Here is an 8,377-nt window from a genome sequence, read left to right on the forward strand (position 1 = left end):
TTGCTATGCTTGTGGCCAAGATGCAAATATGAATTATGCTATTGGAGATGAGCTTGCAATAGTTCCTTATGTCAAGAATGAAATTATTGCTATTGCACCCACACATGATAGTCCTATTATATTTTTGAATTCTCCAAACTACACTATATCGGAGAAGTTTGCTCTTATTAAGGATTATATTGATGGGTTGCCTTTTACCATTGCACGTGATAATTTTGATGAATATAATATGCATGTGCTTCCTACTCCTACTTGCAATTATTATGAGAGAGGCAATACATCTCCACCTCTCTATGTTTCCAACATGATAAAATTGCAAGAAACTACTTATGCTATGTATTGGCCTTTACTTGATGTGCATGACTTGTTCTTGTATGACATGTCGATGCATTGGAAGAGAGTTAGACTCCATCATTGCATGATATATGTTGCTTTGTGCTCACTACTAAATGCCAAATCATTGTTAATAAAAATTGGCTTTGATATACCTTGGGATCCGGGTGGATTCATTACTTGAGCACTTCATGCCTAGCTTAATGGCTTTAAAGAAAGTGCTGACAGGGAGACAACCCAACAGTTTTAGAGAGTCTTTTATTTCAGTTGAGTTTTGTGTGGATGAAGTGTTCGAAGATCGAGGAGGTCTCGATATGAGGAGAAGGAGGAGAGGCAAGAGCTCAAGCTTGGGAATGCCCAAGGAACCCCAAGTAAATGTTCAATGAGACTCAAGCGTCTAAGCTTGGGGATGCCCCAGAAGGCATCCCATCTTTCTTCAACAAGTATCGGTATGTTTTCGAATTCATTTCGTTCATGTGATATGTGCAAATCTTGGAGCGTATTTTGCATTTAGTTTTCGTTTTTCTTTTGGGCACCATGCTGGTATGAGATAGTCCATGGTTGATTTATAGAATTCTCATTGCACTTCACTTATACCTTTTGAGTATGGCTTTATAGAGTGCTTCATGTTCTTCACTTATATCATTTGAAGTGTCGATTGCATGTTTCTCTTCACATAGAAAACCAATGTTCATAGAATGCTCTTTTGCTACACTTATATTTGTTAGAGGATGATCTTTTGTTAAAAAAATTGAACTCTCATGCTTCACTTATATCTATTTAGAGAGACAATGGAATTGGTGAATTGCATGGTTAGGCACAAAATCTTACATAAAACTTATGGATCACTGAATATGATATGTTTGATTCCTTGCAATAGTTTTACGATATAGAGATGGAATATGTGGGAGGTACTAGTGAACGGTGTGGTTAGTAAGAATATTGGTGTTAAGGTTTGTGATTCTCGAAGCATACTCGTATAGTCTCTTGTTATGCTATGAAAGTTGGAGCACAATTTATCCTTGATTGTCTATCTTTGTGTGAAGGTTGGGGGCACGCGATGGTTAACTCCTACCAACCTACCCCCTAGGGGCATCCGTAGTATTAGTTTGCTTTGAGGGCTAATAAACTTTTCCAATAAGTATATGAGTTCTTTATGACTAATGTGAGTCCATGGATTATACGCACTCTTACCTTTCCGCAATTTGCTAGCCTCTATGGTACCATGCATTGCCCTTTCTCACCTCGAGACGTGGTGCAAACTTCGCCGGTGCATCCAAACCCCGTGATATGATACACTCTATCACACATAAGCCTTATTATATCTTCCTCAAAACAGCCACCATACCTACCTATTATGGCTTTTCCATGGCCATTCCGAGATATATTACCATGCAACTTCCACCGCTTCCGTTTTGATGACTTGAGAATTCATTGTCATATTACTTTGCATGATCATATAGCTAACATAGTAGTTGTGGCTCAGCCATCGTGCATCATTTTTTATACATGTTATGCTAGATGATTGCACATCCTGGTATACTGCCATAGGCATTAAATAGAGTCATATTTTGTTATAGGTATCGAGTTGTAACTTTTATTCCTTTTGAGTTATAAGTAAATAGAAGTGTGATGATCATCATTTTTAGAGTAGTGGCCCAGTGAGGAAAGGATGATGCAGACTATGATTCCCCCACAAGTTAGGATGAGACTTCGGACAATGAGAGAAAAAAGAAAAAAAGAAAAAAAGAAAAAAAGAAAGAAAAAAATAAACAAAGATAGAAGGGGTATTGTTAGTATCCTTTACCACACTTGTGCTTCAAAGTAGCACCATGTTTTTCATATGGAGAGTCTCATATGTTTTCACTTTCATATACTAGTGGGAATATTTCATTATAGGATTAGATGCACACCCACTTAGTTTTCATATGGAGCTTTCATACACTTATAGCTCTTAGTGCATTCATTCCATGGTAATCCCTACTCCTCACATTGATATCAATTGATGGGCATCTCCATAGCCCGTTGGTTATCCACATCGATGTGAGACTTTCTTACTTTATTTGTCTTCTTTATATTTACCCCTATCATCACACTCTACTCCACCCGTAGTGCTATATCCATGGCTTGCGCTCATGTATTGCATGAGGTTTGAAAAAGCTGAAGCGAGTTAATAAGTATGAACCAATTGCTTTTCTAACACCGGGATAGTACATTATTTATACTTTGTGTTAGGAAGATAGAGCATGACAAGACTATATGATTTTGTAGGGATAGCTTTCTTTAGCATTGATATTCTGAAAGACGTGATTGTTTATTGGGATGCCTGAGTATTGATGTCTTTATGTCAAGTTATTGACTATTGCTTTGAATCACTTATGTCTTAATAATCATGCCATGACTAGATATATGATCAAGTTTATGCTAGGTAGCATTCCACATCAAAAAATATCTTTTTTATTATTTACCTACTCGAGGACAAGCAGAAATTAAGCTTTGGGATGTTGATACGTCTTTGTCGTACCTATAATTTTTTATTGTTTCATGCCCATATTATTCAACTTTAACATACTTTTGGCAACTTTTTATATGATTTATTTGGACTAACTTACTTATTCAGTGCCTAGTGCCAGTTCATGTTTGTTGCATGTTTTTTGTATCGCCGAAAACCCATATCTAACCAAGTCCAAATGCAATAAAATTTCACAAAAAATTATTTTGGAATATTTGTGATTTTTGGGAGTTGGAATCACCACGAACGGAGGCCCACACAGACCATGAGACACCAGGGCGCGCCCTAGGCCCCTGGCGCGTGGTGGTGGGTTGTGCTCACCTCGTACGTCGGTTGGAGCCCTACTTCGGGTGCAAGGAAGCTTATATCAGGAAAAAATCATGTAAAAAGATTAGCGCAATCGGAGTTACAGATCTTCGGGAATATAAGAAACGATTTTTGGCCAGATCTGGGGAGCACGAAACAGAAGAGAACAGAGAGGGGGATACAATCTCGGAGGGGATCCTTCCCCTCCGCCGCCATGGAGGCCATGGACCAGAGGGGGAACTCTCCTCCCATCTAGGGGGGAGGCTGAGGGAGTCCTGGATTAGGGGGTATCCGGACAGCCGGACTATATACTTTGGCCGGACTGTTGGACCGTGAAGACACAAGACTCAAGACTTCGTCGCGTGTCCGGATGGGACTGTCCTTTGCGTGGAAGACAAGTTTGGCGATCCGGAAATTATATTTCCTTCTTTGTAACCGACTCCATGTAAACCCTAGCACTCTCCGGTGTCTATATAAACCGAAGGGTTTAGTCCTTACAGATAGAATCATAATCATCATAGGCTAGCTTCTAGGGTATAGCCTTTCGTGGTAGATCAACTCTTGTAATACTCATATCATCAATATCAATCAAGGAGGAAGTAGGGTTTTACCTCCATTAATAGGGCCCGAACCTGGGTAAAACATCGTGTCCCTTTCCTCCTGTTACCATTAGCTTTAGACGCACAGATCGGGACCCCCTACCCGAGATCCGCCGGTTTTGACACCAACATTGGTGCTTTCATTCAGAGTTCCTCTGCGTCGTCGCTGCAAGGCTTGATGGCTCCTTCAATCATCAACAACAACATGGTCCAGGATGAGACTTTTCTCCCCAGACAGATCTTCGTGTTCGGCGGCTTCGCACTGCGGGCCAATTCGCTTGGCCATCTATAGCAGATCGACATCTACGCCCCTGGCCATCAGGTCAGATTCGGAAACTCGAAGTACACGACCGATATCCGTGAGACTTGATCTTCGACGTATTCGGGCCTACGCCAGGAGCGCTGAACAGTCACGACGAGCATGGCTTAGACCTGCTGTCTGACAATACTCGAGATATCGCACTTGCAGGAGCTCCGGACCTAAATCCGGGGCAAATCGCATCGTCCGAGGAAGGGTGGATGGAACCCGCCCCGGAGGCCGCACACCCATCGGTGGTACAGTCGAGCACCGGCTTCACCCCCAAGGAAGCCTGTGTCACCGGACCCCCGGATTCGTGTCTGGCTGTAGGTTCCAGTCCGCGCACCCCTGTGCCCGCCGAATCTGGATGGGCTCCGGTAATGGAGTTTACCTCTACGGATATCTTCCAGTACTCGCCCTTTGGCGACATGCTGAACTCATTAAAGTCTCTCTCTTTGTTAGGAGACTCTTGGCCAAACTATGTCTGGCTCAAGGGGGAAGAAGGTGACGAAGAAATCCGTTGCCCACCCACCACCCACATCATAGCCACTGTCGATGATGTATCAGACATGCTTGACTTCGACTCCGATGATACCGACGGTATGGATGTTGGCGCAGGAGACGATTCAGAATTGCCACCAATGGGGCACTGGACTGCCACCTCGTCATATGATATATACATGGTGGATACGCCTAAGGAGGATGACGGCGACAAACCGGAGGATAAAACTCCCGGACAAAAGCCAAAACAACGGCACAGACGCCGCTCCAAGTCCAGCAATAGTAAAAATAGCGATAATAGCGCTAGAAAGATTGACACCCTAGGAAACTCCAAGGGCAACAACAACCATATGGACCCAACAATGGAGCAGGATGAGCCAGGTCACGCCGAACACATCCCAGAGCAGATGCCCGATCACGATGATCCCGAGGGACGAACTCATCAAACCGCCCCGGGACAAGAGCACGGTCCGGACGACGATGCATTCATCATCCCGGAAACACGTTTGGAACGAGATAACCTCCACAGAAGGCTTATGGCCACTACAAGAAGTCTAAAGAAGCGGAAGCAAAGGCTTAAGGCCACACAGGAAACGCTCAATCGCAGATGGAATAAAGTGCTAGACACTGAAGAAAAGTACCACTACAAGAAATATGTCAACTAGTGACCTCCACTATTGGTCACTGAAAGGTCATCGTTTTCAATTTTTGACCTTTTTGTGACCAAAAACATAAGGTCAAAAGCTAGGGGTCGTTAATTGACTATAGCGACCTTCTCTGTGAGAAGGTCATAGACGTTTACGACCAAAACAGAAGGTCGTTGAACCCATGACCTTTTGTTTTGGTCACTAGCTGTTTGCCCAGGCCACGTCGGATCCGACGTGGCAATCTGACGTGGCAAAATTACGACCAATTCAAAAGGTCAAAAATTAGAATCGGCCCGGCCCAATTGGGTGTTTATATGGGCCGAGCCCATTAATTCAGCCAATTTAGTGTATTTTTTCTGTCAATTTTTGTTAGCTTCATGGGCCAAGCCCTACTATTCATCCCATCAACTTCTATGCATGTTTGGCCTTTCAATAATATAGGTACTATTTTGTGCAGCCCATTTTCTTGTTTACATTCAGCCTTTTTATACAGTCAAATAATAATTCAATCTTGGAGTTGGTCCAGTATACTTTTTAGCCCATTCACATATATGCAGCCCATATTCATACAAATGTTTCTCCTTTTCAATAAATTTTGCAAATAATTTCATAATTCATCACTAAATATGTTTACATCACAGGCCATAAAACCCTACAAAATAGTATCACATGTTCCTATACAAAACTATCAATCATACGTACAACAAAACAGAATACAAAAAATTTAGTTCAACGAAAATAAATTTTCTTCCTCTTTCATCTTCCAGAACACAACACCTGTCATTGAAAGGATCGACCATTAGAAGCATATAGAATACAAGGGAAACAATCAAAATAAAGAAATGAAAGGCACACACAATGAAAATTACGACAACATCAATATTTTTTATATTGCTATACAAACAGAAATGTAATATGATTACTTAGGACATATGGCATTATCAACAAGACAGCAAAATTTAGAGTGCCAGCCCAGGAAGAAGGCAAAGCATATTTTACAGTGCGAGCTCAGGATGCCACCATGCAAACTAAACGGAGGGCAAGAGAGCAGGACGCAACTCTACCTGGAAATGCTGCTAGCCAGCGACAGAAGTAAGTTGGTCGGAGCCAAAGAGGGGACTCCCAAAGAAGCCAAGCATGCCGACGAGGATGAGGTAACCGGTGATTGTCTCCTTGATCTTTCCCTCGAAGTTCTTCCGCTCCAGGTTGTCCTGCTGCAGCTCGTCCTACACCACCTAGAAACAAACAATTCAGATGAACAACTACATAGATCATACCTTGTTTGCTTATCTAGACCAGACACTACTACTATTTGTGAATATAGCAAATGTAAAAACAATGTAAATGGTGAACAACACTTGAGAATATATCAACAGATTAAGAGCATATTGTTTAGCATCACACAGATAGTAGCACAATGCTACATGAAACTATTAGGATAAAGTAGAGATTATACATTACATAGTCAGAGATGAAAGACCAAGCAAACTGTTCCGAAAAAGACAAGTTACAGAGCAATCACTTAACAAGTAGTACCAACATGAGTAAATCACATAAAGAAGTGCAATCTAATATCACAGCTGCCAAAACACCATATCAAGATTCTGTACAGACCGAAAAAGAGCATGCGCTGCAGGACATATAAATATACCATGAGCATTATTTCTACAAGTAAAATGCATATAAATATTACAAACATGCCACTGGGTACTAATCAGCCAGAGTAGTGTCATGGCTACCTGAGTTATCACCTAAACACAGCCTCAAAGAGGATGGCCAATGCTGCCTGCACTAGAGTCACCATGTTGCATGTAATTCCATCAAGACAAATACAATCAGCATCAGGATCAGAGGTTCAAAGCAAGAATAGTGAAGGCGTTTATGCTATAAACGACAAGGAAGATGATGCCAACTCTAAGAAGTAGGCATAGAGTAACAAAACAACTCCATTACACTTAAGCTGCTGCTACTTGCATACACTAAATGGAACCAGAAGTATGTCGACTACTAGACAGCCATGAATGATGCCCAGGAGTATTGATTTGGAAACAATCAAGACTCCAATACTGATAAATTTTGGAGTATTAATTCGAAGATGACCTATACTACAGTATAGTGCAGTTCATAAGAAGGAATGGAATCCATTTTCACAATCTGAGGAAGAATAAGAAGGAACCAAGCATATGAAGGAGTATTCAGTTTACTCATGTTGCTGCTACAGTACAATACTGCTGCTATAGTACAGTGCTCCAAGAATAATATGGAATGTGGACTAATCGGAATAATCTGGTCTAATGTAGACAAATGTGGACTACCCTACTCCAACATGCTACTCTAACTATCAAAACTACACCAAATTAATTGGGAACATCACTGATCATCACTGTCAAACTACTCCACCAAAGACAAGTACTGGCATGCTTTGTTGTACCTAGATTCACTATTTAGTTACAGGAAATACAACACAGTTCAAGAAATACTCATCAGTAATTTAACAGCTTGGAATTCCCAATTTAACAGCAGTAATAATCAATTTAGTTAATCAAAGATGCTACTCTAACTACTCCATTTTGCAAGATGCTACTATAACTATCCGTACTGTACAAGCAAGATGCTACTCTAACCAGATGCTCCAAGTTGATACTCCAAGATACTACAAGCAAGTTCATCCCACAAGAAGAGCATTCAGACAAGCATCTGTTCCACACACACTATTCATTCAAGCAAGCTGAACATAGGTCTTTCCATGGAGGAGAGAGCATAGACTCGATCACCGGCCTTGTGCCAAATCCCCCACGCCTTCCTGTGGGGCCTTCACAACAATGACCTGCAAGCAGAACACACCAAAAACGAAGATAAAATACAGCACAATAATCAAGGAAGAAATCTCAGAACAAACAAGTGTTCCATTTCCTTTTAAGATACGACTGAGCTTAGAGTAACATGATCACTGAAAATAGAAATTTGATGAGAGTAAACTTGTGACCACACACATAGTTCAATAAATACACAAGAAAGATGATTACCCGAGCACATACGAACCCAGAGAGAGCAAAGGTGGTGAAGCGGCCATCACAGAGGACATTCTCATCAATGTGACCAATGATGATCTGGACAGAGGCGTGGTCCTTGGCCGTGATGATCCTGTTGGTGGCCGAGCTGCAAGAAGCAGAAGAAAATG

This window comes from Triticum aestivum, chromosome 6B (assembly GCF_018294505.1).
Source record: "Triticum aestivum cultivar Chinese Spring chromosome 6B, IWGSC CS RefSeq v2.1, whole genome shotgun sequence".
Classification (NCBI taxonomy): domain Eukaryota; kingdom Viridiplantae; phylum Streptophyta; class Magnoliopsida; order Poales; family Poaceae; genus Triticum; species Triticum aestivum.